Source organism: Mus pahari, chromosome 12, assembly GCF_900095145.1.
Source record: "Mus pahari chromosome 12, PAHARI_EIJ_v1.1, whole genome shotgun sequence".
Lineage (NCBI taxonomy): Eukaryota > Metazoa > Chordata > Mammalia > Rodentia > Muridae > Mus > Mus pahari.
In genome coordinates this window covers 57,388,478-57,412,386 of record NC_034601.1, presented here as the reverse complement: position 1 = coordinate 57,412,386, position 23,909 = coordinate 57,388,478, and positions in this window count along the sequence as shown.

The following is a 23,909-nucleotide window of genomic DNA, read 5'->3' as shown; positions in this document are numbered from 1 at the left end:
TCCCCTTTTTCACAGTCTCCATCCCCATCCCCTTTTTCACAGTCTCCATCCCCATCCCCTTTTTCACAGTCTCCATCCCCATCCCCTTTTTCACAATCTCCATCCCCATCACCTTTTTCACAGTCTCCATCCCCATCACCTTTTTCACAATCTCCATCCCCATCACCTTTTTCATCCTTTGCTTCTCCCTCTGTTCCCTTTACCTTTCCCAAAAAGTCCTTGTCCATTTCTGTTTCTCTTACTTTCTAAATTCCTCATAGAAAATGACACATACAATATGATAATTGTCTGAGTGTGTATTATTTTATGTTCATGGTTATCTCTAACTTCATTTATTTTCTTGCAAGTGACAAAGTGTTATCCTTTATGACTTAGTAAGATTCCAGTGTCTCTAATTTTTTTTTGTTGATGGTCATTAGGCTATATAGGGCTATTTTGAAGAGTACCAGAACAAATATAGTTTACAGCTGTTCAGCAATTTCTCTAATAAGAGGACCAAGCTTTCTCTCTCTATACTGAGGTACAGTCTAGCTGGATCATATAAAAGTTTTATTTTTTGATGACCCTCCATACTGGTTTCTACTGTGACTACAATTTTACATTTTCATCTCCAGAGTATAAAGTATATAAACATTCTATCAATCCCACCTAGAGCTAACCAGCCAACAATTGTAGTTTGCTTTCTTGTTGATGGCCATTCTGATTGCAATGAGATAGAATCTCTGTGTAAATTTCTTCTGTATTTCTCTGATGACTAAGGACAGAACTTGCTGAGTAGTTGTGCGGCTAAAAGCCTGAGCAGTGTGGAGTCAGAGGAGGCATCCAGCTGGCCCAGTACCTTATGGATAGTACAAGAGTTCCCCTCTAAATAGTCTCCAAATTAGTCTTACAGCATCTGGAATTGACAAGGGTTGCTGAGGACAAGTACCAAGGGTCCATGTGCCAGAAATTAAACTAACAAGTCACTATGTGCTCAGACCAAATTGTCGCTTCAAATGTCCATGGAAATGTGACTGCTTTGTATGTTTGTTTCTAGTGTTTTAGTTTTTATTTCTTAACTTTAATAGGTCCTCTAGAAGATTCTAGTCTCTTTCATGACTCCAATCCCTTTGAAAATTCAATCTTACTTTAATGGAGCTCTAGGATAAACTCAAATTTGATGAATAACAGGGAGGTGATTGACCTACGGGTCAGTGTGAGGATGTAGCTACTCTGTCCATTAGTGACTAGCAAAATGTGGTAGGGCTAAGGGTCCACCTCAACTATTTTTTTATCTGAAAATATGTACAGAACATGGACATCTTAATCTGTACACCATAGTTTATGTGTAGGGAGAAATAGTTGTTTGGTTACCTAGAAAAGATTTCATGAAATAGTTTTTATCTGAACAATACCTTCAAATGTGAGTAAAACTGAAGATAAAATGCTCAGGTGCATTGGTACATAGGTACAAATGTGTCTGTGTAGATTAATTTCAATACTGAATTTCATAAACTCAGTATTTCCAAGGAACATCCTTAGAAAGCCATGTTTACACATTCAGTGTTCTCTGTCTTGGCTATGTGAATGAGGCAGATAAGAATGTTACAAAGCTCTCACTGTTGTAAGTTGGCAGTGGATATAATGAACATATGTAGGATATTGTTCAGAACCTAACTATTAAGAAACATGAAACTTGGATGAGCCATCCTGCTAGAGACACATCTTCCTTCTGGCCTACTATTCTGCCCAGGGCTATGTTGGCACTCCAGACCTCCTCCCATACCCAGAGACAGCTTGAATTCCAGGAGGTTCATCACAACTAGGCTCAGAGGTGAACCCTCCTCCACCCTAATACCTGGCCTAATTGGGAACCCCATGGGGTCCAGTGGACATAGGACTTAATCACCCTGCTGGAGATATATCATCCTTCGAGTACACAAATGGGCCCTGGGACAGATCAGGTGCTCCCTTTCCCCTGCATGTACTGGATAGTTTTGTGTCAACTTGACCCAGGCTGGAGTCATCACAGAGAAAGGAGCTTCAGTTGGGGAAATGACTCCACGAGATCCAGCTGCAAGGCATTTTCTCAATTAATGATCAAGGGGGGAGGTCCCCTTGTGGGTGGCGCCATCTCTGAGCTCGTAGTCTTGGTTCTATAAGATATAAGAGAGCAGGCTGAGCAAGCCAGAGGAGGCAAGCCAGTAAATAATATCCCTCCATGGCCTCTGCATCAGCTCCTGCTTCCTGATCTGTTTGAGTTCCAGTCTTGACTTCCTTAGGTGATGAACAGCAACATGGAAGTGTAAGCAGAATAAACCCTTTCCTCCCCAACTTGCTTCTTGGTCATGATGTTTGTGCAGGAATAGAAACCCTGACTAAGACCATACCCAGAGATAGCTTAACTCCCAGGAGATCCATCATAACCAGGATCACAGAGGAACAGACTCCAGTCAGAGACAGCAAGACCAGCTAACACTAGAGATAACCAGATGGTGAGAGGAAAGAACAAGAGCATAGCATCAGAAACCAGGGCTACTTGGCATCATCAGAACCCAGTTCTACCAACACAGCAAGCTTGGGATACCCCAACACACCCAAAAAGCAAGATTCTGATTTAAAATTCCATCTCATGATGATGATAGAGGTCTTTAAGAAGGACATAAATAATTCCCTTAAAGAAATACAGGAGAACACTAGTAAACAGGTAGAAGCCCTTAAAGAGGAAACACAAAAATCCCTAAAAGAATTACGGGAACTAAACAGGTGAAAGAATTGAACTAAGTCATCCAGGATCTAAGGATGGAAATAGAAGCAATACAGAAATCACAAAGGGATTCACAAACCCTGGAGATAGAAAACCTAGGAAAGAGATAAGGAGTTATAGAAACAAGCATCACCAACCGAATACAAGAGATAGAAGAAAGAATCTCAGGTATAGAACATACCATAGAAAACAATGACACAATAGTCAAAGAAAATGCAAAATTCAAAATGAAAAAGCTCCTAACCCCAAAACATCCAGAAAATCCAGGACACAATGAGAAGACCAAACTTAAGGATAATAGGAATAGATGAGAGTGAAGATTCCCAGCTCAAAGGGCCAGTAAGTATCTTCAACAAAATTATAGAAGAATTCTTCCCGAACCTAAAGAAAGAGATGACCATAAACATAGAAGAAGCCTATAGAACCCCAAATAGATTGGACCAGAAAAGAATTTCCTCCTGTCACATATTTAATTTGGGGCTTGCTTACACTTTTAGATGGTTAGTCCACTATCATGATTCCAAGGAGACATTCATGGCACCGAAGCAAAGCTGAGGACTTTGCATCCTGATCTGTAAGCAGCAGGCAGGGAGACAGGCATTGGACCTTGTGTGAACTTTTGAAACTTCAAATCTACCCCCAGTGACACATCTCCAAATATGACCACACCTACACATACATGGCTACACCTCCTAATCTTTCTAATCCTTCCCAAATAGTTCCATCTCTTGGTGACTAAGTATTCAAAGATACTAGCCTATTGGCTCCATTCTTATTCAAATAACCATAGAAGCTAATACATTATATAGTAAGTTCCAGGTCATCCTGAACTACATAATGAAATCTCATCTTTAAATAAATGAATTAACAAATAAAAGTAAATTTGTTTCTACATCAGACCTTTCTACACAGAACATTTTCCATCTGCATGGAACTTTGCATGAGCCCCAACATTTGTGACTAGGAGTGGAACTCCTCATCTTCTCTGTGTTGTTTTTCTCCTTCAGGGATGTTGTAAATACCCATATATAGTGTTGATTCTCCTTAGGATATACTACTTGATAGCGTTGCAGCTCAGTGTTTGCTTTCATCTTCGTTTTCAGGAACAAACCTGACTTTGTCTACTACTTTAAGCATTTAATAAGATTGTAAACATAATGGGTTTTTTTAGGATATGTCTTAGGATTACCACTACTATGAAGGGACACCATGACTATGGCAGCACTTATAAGAGAAACATTTAATTGAGGCTGGTTTATAGTTTCAGCGGTTTAGCCCATTATAATCTTGGTATGAAGCATAGCATTGTGCAAGAATTTGGCTCGAGGGGCCAAAAGTTCTAGGTTTCATTCTGCAGGCAGCAGAAGGATACTGTGTTCTATGCTAGGCAGAGTTTGAACATAGGAGGCCTCAAAGTCTGCCCCCACAGAGACATTCTTTCTCCAGCAGCCACATCTATCCCAACAAGGCCTTATCTCCTAATAGTGCCACTCCCTATGGACCAAGCATTCAAACACATGAGTCTATGGGAGGGGGGTCATACCTACTGAAGCCCTCACAGGAGCATTAATTTTTATTTTGGCTCAGTTCTTTTTGAGATAAAGTCTTACTATATAGCCTTCATGGGCCTAAAATTTGATGCATAGGTCAGGCTGACTTTGAGTTCAGAGAGATCCAGTTTGCATCCAGAGTACAGGGATTAAAGGCCTCTGTGAGACTTCTAAAAACATACAGTCCCTTTAAAAATAAATTCATTACGTTTGTTCTATCTGCTTTAAAGCATAAACATGGCAGCTCTGAGAAAGGGAAGGGCATTTGTAAATTACCACCTTGGTCACATCTGACTCTGAGCTTCTGAAATGATGGGTTCCTCAATACAGTAGGGATTCACAGCCTTGATTATATTTGTAGCTACTGAAGTTTATATTATCATTCCGGAGTTATGACATATTTGTAGTATACACATTACATGATATTCGTAGTCTTAATTTAATAGCAAACACAGAGTTTCCATGCAGCAAATGGGTACTAAAATCACAGGAACTATGGAAATTAGATTTATTTGCGCTTCTGTGGTTGCTTGAATTCCACAAGATAAATCTCAGATTATTTTCTATTGCCAGACCCCATACTTAAAGAGACCATGAAAAATTTGGAATTTCCTAAATAACTGTCACAAACATATAGTTCAATTTAGACTCTAAAGATGCATTATTATGCAGTTCCCTTCCCTTCCCTGAAAACTGAACATCTTTTACTATCCTATTGAGCCTCCAAAGGATTACATTATATGTAATAGAAGTTGTCTGTGAAAGTGTAAGATATATGTATATGTGTTTGCATGCATTTTAATGCATATTCATTTTATCTTATCTATCATATCTAATTACATATCTGTTACTCACTGTCCTGGCTAATTTTTGGTCAACTTGATCCAAGCTAGAATCATCTGAGGAGAGGGAGCCTCAATTGAGAAATTGCCTTCATAAATGCTGGGCTGAAGGCAAGCCTGTAGGTATTTTCTTAAACAGTCATTGACTGGAGCATGCCCAGTCCATTGTAGATGTAAGTAAGACCAAGCCAACTCTGGAGAACAAGCCAATAAGCAGCAGTTCTTCATGCCTCTGCTTCAGCTCCTGCCTTCAGGTTCTTTCCTTGCTTGAGTTTTTGCCTTGACTTTCTTCAGTGGAGAACTGTGATGTATAGAGAAGATTAAATAGAATAAACACTCTCCTCCCCATCTTGCTTTGGTCATGGTGTTTCATCACACCAAAAGAAACTGCACAAGGCAAGGCCTGGGCCAAGTAGTGGGAGTGGGTGGGTAGGGGAGCAGAGGTGGGGGGAGGGGTATAGGAAACTTTCGGGATAGCATTTGAAATGTAAATAAAGAAAATAATAAAAATAATAATAAAAAAGAAACTCTAACCAAGACACCATAAATCTACCATTTATCTATGACTCTATCTTTGTTACTTTAGTTTACTTCTTTGTTACCTACTTATTTATCGTTTATGTTTCTATCACATATCAATGCTTCATATTATTGATTTTTCATTTATATATTATCTATCTATCTATCTATCATCTATCTATCTATCTATCTATCTATCTATCTATCTATCTATCTATCTATCTATCTATCTGTATCATCATCGAATCTACTGATCTAGCCACACACATATTTGCAAACAGACATTATAAGACACCTCTTCCACAGCTATCCCAAGCCTAGTAATACTTGGCTATAATTCCGAAGAAGTATATCCCTCAATCTTTCTGTTCTTCAGATCATTCATCTAACATTAATCTAATGGGTGGAAATGGATCTTTATTCTGTAAGAAGCCACACTTTATCTGCATTATTATATTGAATATACTATTCAAGTCAGCCTCGTTTTGATATGCGTGTGTCTCATTATTGGGAAGTAACAGCCTGTATCCACTCTTCCTTGTTATAAGTTCAAGTTTTTTTAATATTGTTATATTTTTGTCCTATTCCTTTGGAGAAGTTCATATTTGAATTTATTAATGTGTGGTAGAATAAAGTCTCTTCCTCTTTCTTCACTGCTATATTATTTTCAAATGAAGGAGTTTTGCGTTACATAAACATTTATTTCTGGTTGACTACCTTCCAAGGTCATATTATTTTTTTGCCTCAATTAATATTACATTTGAACATTTGCATATCCCATAGTGTCTTTGGATTAAATAGAAAACATGTGATTAATTCCATTGGTAGCTTGATACCTTATTAACATATAAATGATTCAGTTGAAAATGGAATCTATTCCCATTACATTTAGTCAGAATATGGTTAAAACCACCTCTTAGTAACATTTTCCATGTATGTATTCCTCTCCCTAACACCCATATTACCAGTTCTTGTGAGAATCTTAGTGGTAATTATTTCAAGACTGTGTTTCCTTTTTTTGATTGTGTTTCGCAAAAACACACTGGACTGGCTCAAGAGAACCTGTGTGCAAAGTTCAGACTCATTTCTGACACCTTTGCTCTGGCTACTCTGGCGTCAATTGCAGGGTGTGGAGGTGGACTGACACTGTGATCTTCTTTAGGGAAATATCTTCTATATGTCAAGGACTAGTCAGCTGAAGATCAGGAAGGGCAAGGGAATGAGAAGAGAGAATAAGAAGAGCTTCTAGAAAAAAAGTTCATGACAACCAAAACGATAGGGCAGAGTAGCCAACAAGTGACTCAATGTGTTTGGAGTTTGGAATGCAGAAAGCAGCTTTGAAGGGACTGCTAAATATATATACATATATTCATGACAAAAGTCACCGAGATGAAACTAACCATCAAAATACCTATGTATCTGAATAAAGCTCTTTTAGCTTCAGCAACAACATACTTATTTTCTTTTTATGGCAAAGAAAATCTGTCTAACGACTAGACTTGAGAAAGCCTAACTTAATGGTTAATGAAAGTCCATCAAGGAAATGTAAGCTTCTATACAGAGACTGCATCTATGAAAATGACTCTTGGATGTTTCATAAAATCTTGAACACGACTCTGGATCCTTTTCCTGCTTTAAGTCTACTAGTTTAGCATTCAGGCTACAACTGCCCTGTAATGAATTATCATTAACCAAAATGATATTTGCAATTATTCATGCTTCTCAAAAAACGTCTTTTAGGAATACTGTCTCTGAGACAAGCAATATAACCATGAAAAATGAATTTTCTTTTCAATATTTTTATTTGAAATATCAGTATACAGGATATTGTCATGGAAACATAAAGTAGAGGAACCTTAATTATTTAAGAAAGAGTTGGGAAATACCTTGAAAGCCTTGGAGGAAACCACACACTGACATTATTATAAAAAGTAAGAAATGAGTTGCTGTACATAGAGGCCCTCAGGTGTCTGGCATTCTCAAATGCCTGAAATAAATTAAAAAAGAGGATATAATTAAAAAATAAGGCCCTGAGCAGGAACATCCACAGAAATTATCTTTAAAAATACCAACACAAAAATTGAGGACACATAACCATTTATTCAAATACCATGCTTGCTTTCAAAACAAGTGCTTTGCTCCATGAAAGTAAAGACACATGAGGACTTTTAAGATGCAGAGCAAGGCTGGAGACATGGTTTTAAGGTTAAGAACACTTTTCTGTTTTTCGACAGGACAGGAGTTTGAGTCCCCCACCAGGGTTGTATAGCTTCTAATCATCCAGAGTTCCATTTTCAGAGGCTCTTTCTACCTCTAGGAGGAACACGTATGCACACACACATGCATGCACGCTCGTGCGCGCGCACACACACACACACACACACACATATGGCATAAACTCATATACATGTGGCATAAACACATACATACACATCAATAAAAAATATAAAAAAGAGAAATTCAGAGCAAGCCAAACATAGTATTATATGATGGAGGTGGAGGCAGGGACAACTTTAGCCGCATAGTAAGTTCTGGGCACTCTGGGATACAACCAACAACAAACAAACAGACTAAATAGGGGGAAAAAAACACACAGAGCAAAGTAAGAACACATTGTAGACTGAAGGGGAAAAAGTGAGTGACAAGAACCAGGAACTGGGAGCTGAAACTAGCAACAAAGAAAGCCACTACTCAAATATGGAAGTGTGGACAATTTGACAAAATTAGAATAAATATTAATAAATAATATTGGATTGTCGGTTGTTTGAAAAGATAGAAAAATGGAATGTATGCCAGCACTTCTGTGCATGTAACTTTGGCCACTTCTGAAAGCTCTGACAAGTGTCTGGTCAGTCTAGGGACATAGTTACATATGTGCTTGCTACCTAACACTAATGTCTGCAAAATAACCTTTACTCCTGAAAGTTTGCTCCATTTCTTCAGCTAAAACAATAATGAAGCATGAAACATACTTTTGGAGGTTTTTTCATATAACAATTGAAAGTTTCAGAACTTGAAGTACCAAATCTCCATTTGTATGAACCTTAATTTATCCAAATAACTCTCTTTTAAAGTAGTTTCATGCCAACTCTACATTTAGTTCAATATTAGTAAGTGAAAATCTGTTTGTTAAGTAAGTGAGCTAATTTTATTGTTTCATTTTATCCATCTCCTCATTTAACATAGATAAAAAACAGCCCAATTTTCATCCTTATTACTACATCACTTCTCTTCTGTATAACTAATTTAATGGAAGGCCGTTAAAAAAAAGCGTGTCTTGAAGAAGGCTATAATCACTTGCTTTTTCAACCATTAAAAATTAGAAATCAAGTTTTCAATAACACATTATGCGTTCAACTGGAATCTGGCACTTTCGATGCTAATGGAAATTATAATAGTAATCCCCTGTGCGTTAATATACTGCCTGAAGAATCAAATAAAACAAAATGCAAATCGGGAGACTTTCCCACAGTCAAAGGGTTTGGCCATTTTCCATTTTTATCTGCTCGAAGCATGCAGCCAAGGGCTGGCTACATTTTCTTATCTTGACTTTCATACCTGAGTTGGATTCAGTTACTTGTTTTTTTTTTTTTTCTTCTCCATTTTAAATGTGTGATTCAATTTTGAGAACTTCTTAAAAATAGTCTGGGGATTGTAAAAATCCTTGGAGCTGGGCCAGATTTCCCAGAATTAATATGCTCTCTCCCCTGCTCTCTGTTACACATGACTGCTATTGACATTTCTTGTGTACCTTTCCCTACCCATTACTAATGTGCCACATGACGCCATTGTACTTTTATAAATACTGCTTCAAATGAGCTTCAAGCAAGTAGATTTCTCTTTCATTTCATCCGTGGAGATCTTAATAGGAAACTGTGGTCACAATCCAGGACAATAAATAGAAAGCAGTGAAATTAAATTCCAAAAGGTCAGCGGCTTCTTAGTGATATGCAGGCCTTTGTGTTTCTGTTGATTAAAATTTACATATGTGTTCGTGGGCACTCTCCCTCTGGATTTCCCACCCCCTCCCGTTTATTTGTAATCTAGAAGAAAATTTTGCTTTGGGGACTTAGTTTTATCTTCAGTGTTCTCTGATATCTTGTATTATGCATTTTAGGAAGTGTTTGGAAATTTTAGAAAATGTTTACAATATTTCACTAATTATGACAGGATAGGAAAATATAGCTTAGAGATAATTTCCATTTGTTTAATTTATGTGTTGTATGTAGGCAGGCATGTCTAAATGTTGCAAGAATATCAGTACAGGTTTATTCTAAATGATATTTCTGTGGCCTGCAGATGCAAGTTTTGAAAACGCTTCTGAGACTAATTTCTCAAATCTGATGGTGTATTGTTTATTTTCAAGTACCCAGGAAATAGTACAAAGACATAATAGACTTAGTGGTACATAGACTTAATGTTTTGTGCCTTTTTTGGGCATTTTGCTCTTTAGATAAGTAACCATTTGTCTACTTCAATTATGGGATGACATGAATGGACTTAGGTATAAGACAACAAAACCCAAAGGTAATTGTGGTATTTAAAAGACTAAATAGCTTAAATAAATATTCTGCATGTATTGTGGGGACTTGGTGGTCTCACTATATATACAACTATATAGACTACATAGTTAATACGACATCCTGAAGCAGGTTTCCATGGGATGTTTCTGTTTCAGTTGATTAGAACTACCCCATGGCAGAACCACTACCTCATTTTTGTGTACTCTCACTACGTCACTGATGAGGCTTTGTACAGGTGGGAGTTACATATCCTTCAACTAGATAATGGAGAACACTCAAATACGCTGACTTAACAAAGTTAGTAGTGAGAGGTCCAAAGACAAAAGTGGAAAAATTTCAATTTCCCAGAAAGCAAACTGGGATCTGCAGAGGGAGCGACTGACAAGGGGTCATTGATCAGTGATGATCCCTACTTAGAGAGGATAAGTCTGGAGCTAAGTCAGCTCCTGGGACAGATAACTGGGCCAGAACTGAGCTGGTTTCTGAAACTCTTCAAGGTCTCCCCAAACATTATAAAACTAACATAGTAAGAGATCAGAATTTACTAATATCCCTGCTTAGTTCCCTACCAATCACATTAGAGATTACCTAATCCTTCTGGTAAATTTCCCTTGCCCTGAATAAAGTGGGGGCCTATGAGTTCCTCTGGTCATCACTATTTTGATGAATGGTTGAGCCCTGCATGATGCTAATATCTATAGAACACTTGCTCTTTGTCTTTGCATACTATTTGAGACTGGGGTTTTCCTTTAGCAATTCTTGGACCTTAACAGTAGTTCAAAATCTAGGGTTTGCGATTGACCAAATTATGATTGTAATTGTAAGCATTCCTCTGGTGTTTACAGTTTGGTAAATAAAAGAGGAGTTGGAAAATGAGACAATTGAGAATCAGCTGCAAGATTTCCCCTTCCTGCCGTAGCTGTCTTCAATGCAGGGACTATCATTCAACTAACTAGTGTGACATCCCTTATGGCCCCATCAGTCTTACTGCACCCCATGGATACTGTGAGAAAACTCCACAATTATGGCAGCCGACTGCCAAGGCACAGCCTCACGTAGGTTGTTTGAAAAAGTCTTAAACAGGCTTTCAGTGACAGCTAGCTGACTCTTCAGCCATTTCCTTGTCCCCCCAAAGAGACAAACTTCCCCTGGTGGTTTAGCATAGAGATTATGTGGTGCCTGACAGGCAAGGGTGTGGTTTCCCAGGCATCCTTTTTCTGGTTATATTTTTCAAGATGCTCAAACTCACTTAGGTGCTTCTTAGGTCACTCTTCTGTGTCCCTTTCCTCTGTGATGCAATACTTGTCAGGATAAGAGGATTCTCTCTTAGTCTTTGTTTTCCTTGAGTAGTACTGATTGAGCAGGTAATGTGAAGAAAGACAGCTGAAGTGCAAAGGTGAGAATGCAGCCATATTCTTGACAGCTTTTGAAGGAGAACCTGGAGAGTTCCTGAGCAGCCACCATAGAAGAAGGGTGGTAGAAGAAGAAATCAAGAGTGGACAGAGTTGAGGATGAAGGATTTAAAGAAAGCCAGAAGGAACCAGGAACGAGAACCCACAGGCTTTTGTCACTAGAAGAGCTCTCATGGTTTCAGATGATAGTTTAAGACTACAAGGTGAGAGAGAGAAAGAGCAGCAACACTCGCTCCTGTTGAGGGGTTAAGGGATTCCAAAGAATGCCTAGGTTAGATTGGAAATTTCAATACCAGACATAGGCAAAATCCGACGAGTTCTGACTTCCTACACTTACATAAGACCTATAATATCTGCAGTGAAGAGTCTAGGTGCTTGAATCCTGCCACCCTCGACACGTCCGTTTGGTTCAGCGTCCATCTACCAATGGCTGTTGCTCCCTGCTTCTAAACACCAAGGGAAACAAAAACTGTCAGCCATCAGCCATTGAAGTTCCCTTGATTGACCCTAGCCAAGTTATTGGCAGCACCAAGTACTATGTGGGTAATGATAGAATTCTAGGAAGAGATGAGATCTGGAAGTTTTAGGTAGAAGACTATTCAGCCTATTGATTGAATAATATAGAGTTTTTAGGCAAAAGGAAAGGAAAGAAAAAAGAAATTCTGGGCAAAGTAAAAAGGAATGATGACTTTGGAAAACTATTGTAAAATCATGCTTTAGACACTGAGTATGGTAGAGCACCAAGGAGAAAAACTTTCCTTAGGGCAATAGGAAAAACCATATGGATTATGTGATTTCTATAGATTGTTTTTTTTGTTTTGTTTTGTTTTGTTTTCAATCACTTCTAGAGACAATTCTCAGGTAGCCCAGGCTGACCTTGAACTTATTACATAGTCAAAGCTGGCCTTTGATTCTTATTCACCTGTCTCTGCCTCCCAAAGGCTGGGATTACAGATGTGTGCCTGGTACCATGCCCAGATCTGCTATGCTATAGGATATGGACTTCAAATAAATTTTAAGCATATGAATGACCAATCTACTTAAAATTAAAAAAAAAAAACTTTAAAAGTATTTCTTTAGAGACAGAATGTCATAATGAAATAAAGGGTGAAGGGCAGTCGGAAGAAGTGGGGAAACTACAGAGAATGTTCTTTGAAGATGTGGAAAATGAGACAGGGATCCAAAGTTTCAGAATGTCCTGATTTATTAACTGTAGAGGACGAGAGACAGGATCTAAGATGAACTTTCAGGTTTGGACTTGACTTGAGCAGCTGCATACCTGAGGCCCGTGGGGACAGAGGGAGATCTGTTTCCTCTACATCTATCCCTTTCGCACATTTCTGGTTCCAGGAAGCAAGATCTGTTTCCACTTTGAGAAACCCTTTTCTGCTGTCCCTCTTTCAAGTTGCCCTAGTAAACAAGTTTAACTCTCTCACTCTTATTACTGAACTAAACCTCTCTTACCAGTTGAAAAAGCTTACAAACCCCATCCTATAAAAAACATGTTTTATTAGATTTTATTTAAAAATCCATTATTTTAAAATACTTATGAATTTTAAGTATACTAATTTAATTTAAATACTAATGTATTAAATAGTTCTTAAACACCATGAATTGAGTTTTTGTCTCTTTTGCCAATATTGCTTTTTTTGGAGCAACAGAAAATTTCTGCCATAGCTTTCACCATCATGTTAGCTCAAATAGTTTTCTTTAAATATACTAAAACAATGCTTTTCTCTAGAATTTTCTCAGGGCTTCTTCAAGCACATGTAAACTAGAGGGTTTGTGTGTATATTTCTATGAAGTTTATATGATTCTTTTAAGTTTATATGGTATTTAAAGAGGTGCATTAAGTGAAATGTCACAAAAATGCAAAAGGGTTAGCTATGTTGTAAGGCTATGCTGAGACGTAGTGGACATGGAAGGCTAGTCTACTCTTATATTGAAGACTTCAAGTGAAATTGCCCTAGATTCCTAGGTTGTAGCTATTGATGTGGAAGTGAATGGCTTCTTAAATGGGTGCTTATAGACAGTCAATTTGATTTGACACTTACACCTTGTATTATTAAGCCAATGATGATTAATAATTCTCCTAAGGAACATTAGGAAAATATGTTGGCCTTCAAGTAAAATGTGTAGTCAAACTAATGAAATAAGAATATGTGCTCTGTGAGGGGAATTGCAACCCCACAGGAAGAACAACATCAGTGGGCCAGACCAAGTGCTCCTTGGGACTAGACCACCAATTGAGTGTACAGAGAGGTATCCATGGCTCCAGATACATAGATAGCAGAGAATGGCCTTGTCTGATGCCAATGGGAGGAGAGGCCCTTGGTGCTGTAGAGATTTGATTCTTCAGTGTAGTGGGATGCTGGAGGTATGGGGTGGGAGAGGGTGGGTGGGGGAGCACCCTCATAGAGGCAAAGGAAAGGGAAGGGAGGAGAGGGAGGTTGTTGGATGGGGGACTTGTGGAGGGGTAACTGGGAATGGGATATCATTTGAGAAGTAAACTAATGGAATGATTAATAAAATAAAAATTAATATGTGCTCTGTGGTTTGCCAGAACAAAGCAAGAGGGGATTTGACCACTCTTTCTAAGTTATTAGTTTTGAGTTGAGAAATCTACTTTTAGGTTATATTGTACAACAATCTTTACTTACTAATTGCAAATTACATCTTTATTAGCTCCCACCTCCATACCCCTAAACAGCTCAACCCTTATAGGTTGAAATTGTTGATAGTCACAGATCATTTGCATGTATTTAAATTAACACTTATTTGTAGTAACATTTACAAGAAATTTCAGAGTGCTTGTTATATGGGTGGGTCACAAGTTATGAAGACACTGGAAATAAAATCACTACTAGTCGGTGCCACCATTTAACTCATGCAGACATTTTTGGGAATATGTTTTGAGAAGTGATCCACTAGGTAACTTCTCCATGGAGCAAACACCATATTGTAATGATGATTCTTGAAAGGTATAGCCCACTGTGTACCAAGGCAATGTGATAGGCTTAAGGCATTGCATAATAGTTGTATCATGAGAAGTAAGGGGCAGTTCTCTAAGATGGAACATAAAACTAAGTTAAATGAAGGTGTCCTCATATATTTTATTACTAACCCTTATATGTTTATGTAACCTATTAACTCTTAATCAACCTTAAGTGGATTTTAACAGTTTAATGATCTGTAAAACAGTATTACTTTCTATAGAATAATTCCATTTCAATAATGGTTTATGGTCCTTTGGTAATTCATACCTAGCTGTGTGTATGTATATACATTTGATATATATGTATATATATGATATATATGTGATATATCACATATATGTATGTATACATATGTGTATATCAAAATATATACATATAAATATATGTATACACAAATATAAATGCACACACATAAATGTGCATGGGTGCTGGGAATTGAACCTAAGACCTCAGGAAAAGCAGGCAGTGCTCTTAATTATTGAGCCTTCTCTCCAGCCCTGAATTGTTTTAAAGTAAAAGTGCAATGCAAATGAATATATTTGCTCAAGTACACTAAGTCATTTCTACCTCACTGATATCAGCTTTGCCAACGTTTTAGCTATTCTGACACTTGAACTTGGTCTTTCACATAAGACAAATGTATTTAAACGGTTGTAGTATTTGCGAGGGAGAGGGGAAGCCAACCAGTGCTCCATGTACTGTTGTAGTATAGAAGAGGAAACATGAAACTGAAAGATGAAAGTTACCTGGGTTCCATTCCTCAAAGCATCAAGATTACCAAACTGGTCCCTAATGCCCAGAAAACTATGCTAAACTGGAAAGTAGTTTACTTGGAAATATTTTCCTCATGACAAAACCCAGGAAACCACCTTCTATGCATTATGGTATATAAGATGGAATTTGATATCCTGTATCTTTAAGTAGCATTGTGTATTGGAGAAAAGTGTCTGGAGCCTTCATAATTAAAACTTACCCTATAATCCTGGAAGAGTGGACAGATGGTGAGATTTTCCACCACGTAAGCATTGGCTAAATTTTACTGCCTAAAAAAAAAAACAAAACTTTTTCATTAGTAAGTTTCTCTATGTTTATTTGGTGCCAGCTCTTATATTTATTTTTGTTTTATACTAGTTTTGACTTTTCTTCATATAATTCAATTCAGATTTCTATTGGTTACAGTTGGTTTCTTGGAAATTTTCTTCTTCACAGAGATTCCTGCAAGTCCTCTGTCTGGCTTTGTATGATTTAGATGGAGGGGAAAGGTGAAGAGGTAGGAGGTCTGACAGCAAGTCATTTTCCCCCTGGTGGCCTTGTTCACATGGGCAGTCCCAACTGGATTTACTGGGTCATCAAAAGAAAGAAATATATGAAATTTGGAAGGTCATGTTAAGGGGGATAGGGGAAGAGTTTGAGGGGAAATTGGGGTAGATATGACCATATTTCATCATGTACATCTATACAATTCTTAAAATTAATTTAAAATAATCTAGTGCATCTTAGAATGCTAACTCATTTGCCACTGTGGTTCTTCCATCAGCAGATACTTTGTGAACCCGTTGCATCTTTTCTCTTGCTGTCAGTATCCATTTCTTTACTAGGATTTGTTCAAAATTAACTTTTTTTCTTTCTGTTCTGAAAAATCCTCATGATCTTCCTATCTAAAAAGATGTTTGCTTGGCTTCTGTCCTAAAGTATACTTTCTACTGAATCTTCCAAAGAAAATTCTCTTTAAGAAGACTATTTGGTAACATGATTGTTTTAAACACACACACACACACACACACACACACACACACACACACACACACACTGTTAAATATTAAATATTAAATAAGTATCTTGTTTAATAGCATTGTCATTTGAAACTTCTTATGACTACTGTGCACTACTTGACATTCAGTTGTATACCCAAAGAAGGAAGAGAGTGTTCAATGCAGAAAAGAATCAAAAGATTTGAAAAAGCCTCAGAGAACAAATTGAACAGAGAACAAACAACCAAGTAGTCAACTGTCCTTTGTAGAGTGGTGTGACCCTAGCTTTTAATGGCTGAGCCATCTCACTAACCCTCATCTATGGCATAAAAGCTAATTTAGGCTACTTGTATCCAATGACCCCATTTTTCTGTTTGTATTCTTTGGTGTGTATTTTTGTTGTATGGAAGAATAAAATATGGGGAGATGAGATGCATAGCATAAAACATTTTAGCCAAATTACTTTGACAACTCTGAGTAAGCAGGTTACATTGACTCAAAGAACCCATATATGAGTCTTCTCGGCAGGTCTTAAATTCTGACATTTAATAGACATATGTGCTATAACTGGTGCTCAATAAATGATGGACACTTAGTGTTTGGAAGTCTATTCTAAGAATTACTATTCATTCAACGGAATAAAAGGAATATTTATCTTTCTGACATTTATCCCAAGTGCTAGTCAGCTATCAGAGATTACCCGAGTTGCCACTTTGCTCTGCAAAGTTTCGTATTTTGCAGATAAGAAATGTGCCAAAATAGGATTCCCAGGAGAAATTCTAATTTGAATAACCTTCTATATTTTATTTCCCTCTTATTCAACTTAATATCATTTAAATTTGTTGATCTAAGAGCTCTCCTGAGAATGTTAATCCAAGACAATCCTCATTAGATATAACTCTTTCACTCAACAAATATTCGTATGGGATGGATATTTATTGGGACATTTGTGAGATATAGTGTCACTTATGTCTTGGTGGTAACCAACAGCTGCCTAATTGGACTTAGGGCCCACTCAACATTAGGTAATTCATGCCTGTTAATAAAAACCTAGCCACTTACCTATCGCTTATGAGGCTATAGTTCTTAGAGGAGAGCTTAAACTACTCTCTTAAACTAGTATAATTTCTAATTGTATTTTAAATAATTTTTTATCCACATAGAAGGATAATTTTCTCTTCTTCTTCTTCTTCTTCTTCTTCTTCTTCTTCTTCTTCTTCTTCTTCTTCTTCTTCTTCTTCTTCTTCTTCTTCTTCTTCTTCTTCACAATAGTCAGAGACTATTTTAGAATGCCAAACTTTATTAAAATGTAAAGAACACCTGACCATGTGTGCCCAATCCCAACTGATACAGGTACTGTGCAGTTCTTATACCTAAGCCTCTGGTGACATCGCAGAAGAGAGGGCAGAAAGACTGTAAGAGCTACAGGAACAGAGCATCTACTGCAAGACATCTCCCTAACCCTAGAAATGATAGGGAAGGTACACACTCATAGTATCCACACAAAGATAAATCGATAATGATACTAAAAAGGAAAGGGAACATCTCATGGGGGTCTTAACCCTAGATGAAGAGTTATAAGCAACTAATGCCCGCTGAGAGAGGCAGAATTAGTCTTCCCTAGAGATGAGACCCCTCACTGGTTATCCAGTACTAAGTGGTAACTCTAAAGACATATGCATGCAAACAATACTAAAGGGACTCAGTAGGCTACACCTATATGTTTTGTTTTTCTTTTTTTTTTTAAATATACAATATAATGGTAACAACTAAAGAACCAGAAGCCATGGATTTGAGAGGGTGTGGGAGGGCAAGAGAGATGTTTGATAGATGAGAGAAAAGGTGAAGATATATTGTAATTAGAAACAAAAGAGAAGAAATTTCACATAGAGCAAAAAGTAATATTTATTTACGCTACTGTTTGGTTGGCTCTATAACACTTAGTAAAGCTGGGTCATTTCTTTATTATATCATTCTTTTATTTGTTTGTTGTCTTATTTGTGTATCAGATTGTTTTTTGATAGTACTACATTTACCATCTGTAAAAGAACAAGATTGTCTAAAGAACTGACTAAGGAACAGTTCTAATTAACGAAACAGTCATAGTAGCCTGAAGTATTGCTGCCAAGTTTATGGTGGTACTCGGTGGCTTTTTGGAGTCAAGTCTTCTTCAAAACAGTCTGATATTAACTTAAGGGTGCACAATTAACCTTTTATATTGGGATTGTTGATGAAAAAGAAATCTCCTACCTTGAAGGAAAAAAGAGAGTAATTATTCTGTAGCCAATTATGAGTGACAAAGAATATGGATTTAGTTTGTCTCCCAAACCATTTTCCAACATAACAGTTCCATGATGCTTCTCTAATTAAATAAAAAGGAAGTCATCAATCAAGGCACTTTTCAAGTACTAAATATCTGAAGGTAGGTTATAGCAAGTTGGTAAAACCACCTCACTTATACACTATCTGGTGGTATTCTATCTTTTAGATTGGTAGAAACCAGAGGTCTATTAATACAGCACAACAGTGTTACATGATAATCACAGGATATTCAGGCACAGAGGTAGGATAAATGGCTGTCGAGGAGTTCCAAAGACCACCCCTGATAATTTACCACTCCATCTATAACGTTCCAATTCTCTACAATCACAAAGCTCTAATTAGTCTTTCATTTATGGGTATATATTCAGAGAACTCCACACCCTGCCATAGTGATACTGACACATAATGTTTATTGTTGATCTAATTTATGATAGCAAGGAGGTGGAATAAACCCAAATATCCACCACCAGATGAAAGGATAATGAAAATGTGATTGCTGTGATTTGAATATGCTTGGCACAGGGTGTGGCACTATTAGGAGCTTTTGTTGGAGTAGGTGTGGCCTTATTGGAGGAAGTCTGTCATTGTGGGCATGGCCTTAAAGAGCCTTCTCCTAGCTGCTCCTGAGACAGTCTACTCCTGGCTTCCTTTGAATGGAGATGTAGAACTCTCAGCTCCTCTAGCACCATGCTTACCTGGATGCTGCTGTGCTTCCTGCCATGATGATAACCTGTAAGCCAGCCCCAATTAAGTGTTTTCCTTTATACAAGTTGCCTTGGTCATGGTGTTTCCTCACAGCAATTATCTAAATAACATAATAATGGATAAATAAAACAGAATATTATTCATCTTGGGAACAGAGACTAAGGAAAGGCCATCCAGAGAATGCCCCACCTGGGGATCCAGCCTGTATGCAGACATCAAACCCAGACACTATTGGAGATGCCAAGAAGTGCATGCTGACAGGAGCCTGATATAGCTGTCTCCTGAGAGGCTCTGCCAGGGTCTTACCTATACAGATGTGGATCCTTGCAGCCAACCATCAGACTGAACATTGGGACCCCAATGGAGGAATTAGGGGAAGGACTGAAGGAGCTAAAGGGATTTGCAACTTCATAGGAAGAACAACGATATCAACCAACCAGACTTCCCAGAGCTCCCAGGGACTAAACAGTCAACCAATGAGTACATATGGAAGGACTCATGACTCTAGCTGCATAGGTATCAGAGGATTGCCTTATCTGGCATCAATGGGAGGGGAAGCCCTTGGTCCTGTGAAGGCTTACTTCCCCAGTGTAGGAGAATGCCAGGATGGTGNGGGAGAGCACCCTCATAGAATCAGGGGGAGAAGGGATGGGATAAGGGTTTTGCAGAGGGGAAACTGGAAAGGGGGATAACATTTGAAATGTAGATAAATAAAATATTCAATAAAAAGTAAAAATGCCTCATATATTCTTTAATACAGATGTGTGTCCTGCCACCTCAGTGATGGGGGTATTTTCATTCACAGCATATATATTAGGGAGGATGTTTTGGCAGTTTTTTTTTAAAAACAGTATTCTCTTCATGTCGGTTATTAGAGTGCAAATAACTAATATGGTTTTCTTTCTCCTAAGTTCTGAACATGGTGGCAAGTTTTCTGTGTGTGTTTACATCTGCAGTAGCTAAGCCTTTCTTTTCCTTCTTTGACATATATTTTTTACATTTACCAATCAAAAATTATGTCAGAACGAAGACCAATTTCCATACACATTGAAAACCACTTTAACAGAGACACACAATTTCCCCCAACCCATATGGCCTTGAAAATGAGCATGTGGGGGAAGGAACTGGTCTTTACAAATGTGTCTCATTCTTGGGTGGCTTGTGGTCAGCGGTGGTGTTTTCACGAACTGATTTTGGCTTCTGTGGTCCATTGACCTGGGTATGGAATCAAAGCAAATGTTTTCTACTCTGTGGGATGCTGGGCCAAAGACAAGAGGTTTTGTTCCCTTTCCAGTAACAATTCTTTCCTGAGTGTGCACATGATGACTGGATAGCCTTCCCTCTCTGCAGACACATGCTTTGAACAAGCTTTTTGTAATCTGGAAGGCTCACCTTCAAGAACTAAAATCCATTCTAATGTAGGGTGAACAGCCATCACGACAGAACAATTTTAAAAGCAGAGGGCATGTTTTCTTAACACAAGTGAGTGCTACTCTCAGCATGGGTCCTTAAGAAGTTTCTTAAGCTATGTTTTCTAGAAGGCTACTACTGGCATCCTATCAGTTTTAAGCCATTGCCCATTTGGGGCAAGGCCAGTTTATTGGCCTGTCCAGAAAGGTGCTGAAGACAAAACTGGTTATATGCAAGAGGAAAGAGAAACAACAGACCAGGTGGTTTAGTATGTGTTTGAATGATGGGGATCAAAAGGCTGAGTTTTGGGGAGCAACTGATGCTTACAAAGAAGCAGATGGCACTAGAGGACTAGAAATTGATGCTTTTGGACATGACCCTGACTCAGTTTTCAACACCCATATCTGGTGTTCCATGGTGGAATCCAACATCCCCTTCAGGCTTCCACTGGTACCTGGACTCATATGGTACACTTTCATACAAATAGGCACCCAGACACAGAATCAATCAATATATCTTCAAAGAGGCACAAGATCAAAAATAAGAAAGAAGAGATGATAAGAAAAGAGGACCCTCAGAACAAGTTGGCCACACAACAAATGATTTTCTCTAATAAGTGTTAGATGCTGTCTGGAGTTTCTGTAATTAGAGAGAGAGCATCTCTGACTCACTGGGACCCTGGCTCTGAGCAAGTTGCTCCAGCGTTTCTGAAATTTAAGGTGTGGTCAGCACTGCTAAGCTGGGCTAGAATGTTTCGTGCAATGCCTTTAATGTTCTGAGAAATGAAAAACCTGGCTGCAGGCTTTAGTCTGACAGCCAGACCATTGTTTCTTGTAGGCTCTCCAATAAAAATGCTTTCTTCCTTAAAATGAAGCGACAAACAAAGACCTAATGCCCCTTTATAGTTTCATAAAAGCTGGCTCTTTCTTTGAAGTATGAGCCCTTAGCAGTAGCCTGGACCAGGGCTTCACTAAGGTTACAGGGTCTTTGTCATTGGAGGCTGGTGGAAGGTAGTAGAACTGCAAGTCTGGTTTCATTCTCTCTTTGCCTTAGGTGAATATATTTTCTTTAACTACTTTACCACAGAACTGCCACTAATGTTTCTCTTTCTCCGCTCATTTCTTGAGCTACAGCCCTGCATTTTATGAACAAGCACAGTTAGAGCATCTTTGGCTTCCATTCTGTGGGGATTAGGGCTAATTCTCATCATAGGCTTGTCCCAGACTGTCTTAACCCCAAATAGCCAGGCCTCTTTGGTGCCATTGACTAGACTTAGGGTTTTCTTTCTTTCTATGGATACCCTGATGCTTCTTTTATGAACTTGTAATTGGTGCATAGATAGTAAGAATTGCAATATCCTCGTGATGCAGTTTTTTCCTTTGATGAGTACATAGTGACCTTTCTTATCTATTCTGATTAACTTTTGTTTAAAGTCTATTTTGTCAGATATTTAAAGGGCTACACCAGATTGTTTATTATTGAGTACATTTGCTTTGAGTAACTTTTTTTCTATCCTTTTACCCTGATGTGATGTCTATCCTTGATATGAAGGTGTGTTTCTTGGATGCAGCAGAAGGATGGGTCCTTTTTTTCCTACCCAATCTTTTAGTCTATATTTTTCTTTTTAATTGGGAGACTGAGTTGTTGAATGATATCAATGACTAATGTTGAGTTCTGTTATTTTATTGCTGTAGTGTGGGTTTTTTTACTCCCTCTTTTTATTTGCTGGCCCAAGGTTCCCTATTCTGTGCGTTTTCTCGGGTGTGATGAACCTCTTCAGGTTCATCTTTTAGTTCACTCTATGACCCTCTCGGGAGGTGGGTTTGTAGACAGGTGCTACTTACATTTGGTATTACCATGGAATACGTTTTTTCCCCCATCTATTGTGATTGAAAGTTTTACTGGGTATTACTGGCATCTTTGGTCTCTTAAAGTTTATAGAAAATTTATCCCGGTCCTTCTGGCTTTTAGAATCTCCATTGAAAGGTCATGTTATTTTAGTGAGTCCACCTTTGTATGTTGCATGGCCTTTTCTCCTTTCAGCCTTTAATAGTCTTTCTTTATTCAATATATTTAACATTTTGATTGTCATAGGGAATGTCTTTCCTGACCCAGTCTATTTGATTCTCTGTATGCTTCTTGTATCTGGATAGGCATCTCTTTCTTTACATTAGGGTCATATTCTTCTGTGATTTTACTCAAAGTATTTTCTTTGTGCCTTTGTCTTGTGATTCTTCTCATTCCTCTATTCCCACTAGTCTTAGATTTGGCCTTTTCATAGGATGCAAAGGTTCTTGCATCTTTTGTGCCCGCATTTTATAACATTAACTTAAAAAAAAAATTTTTTTTTTTTTTGCCATCTTGTCTTCAATGCCTGAAATCTTCTCTTCCATATAGTGTACTTCATTGGTAAGGCTTCCCTCTGAGGTTTCTGTTCAAATTTCTAAAATTTTCACTTCTGGTTTTCCATCAGTTTGTGTTTTTGTTATTGATTTTATTTTTACTTTCAGGTCCTGAATACTTTTCATCATCCCTCCCCCCACTGATTATTTGTATTTTCATAGATTTAACTAATGGATTCATTTATATCCCCTTTTAGGCCCTTCATCATATTCATAATAGATATTTTGAGGTCCTTGTCTTGTACTTCAACTACATTTTATTTATCATGGCCTTCTGTAGTAGGGTTCTTGGGTTCTAGTGGAAACATATTGCCCTGTCTGTTACCGATTGTGTTTTATACTGGTATCTAAGTGTCTGGGTCTTATTGTTGTAATTCTGACTTGTCATTGTTGTTTGGGTTTCCATTTCTTGGTTTATTTTGCTGTCTCTGTATCTCATGTGGTGGCTGTGGGTTGCCTGATAGTCAGTGCTTCTGAGTTTCTGCCAGGTATGACCACTGGGGAAAACTTTCTTCTATGTATTAGAAGCAGACATGCAGGATTTCGAAATGGGCTAGAAGGAAAGCAGACTTTGGAGGGAACACAGAAAGGATAAAAGCTGGGTCTGTCAGGGAGATCTGATTCTTTATTAGGTGTTACCTCTAGGTTTCCAGGAAAAGAGTATCCAGGTGTTGGTAAGAAAAAAAGATTGGGTGAGGTAGAAAAGCTGTAGGAGAGGATTTGTTTAGGTT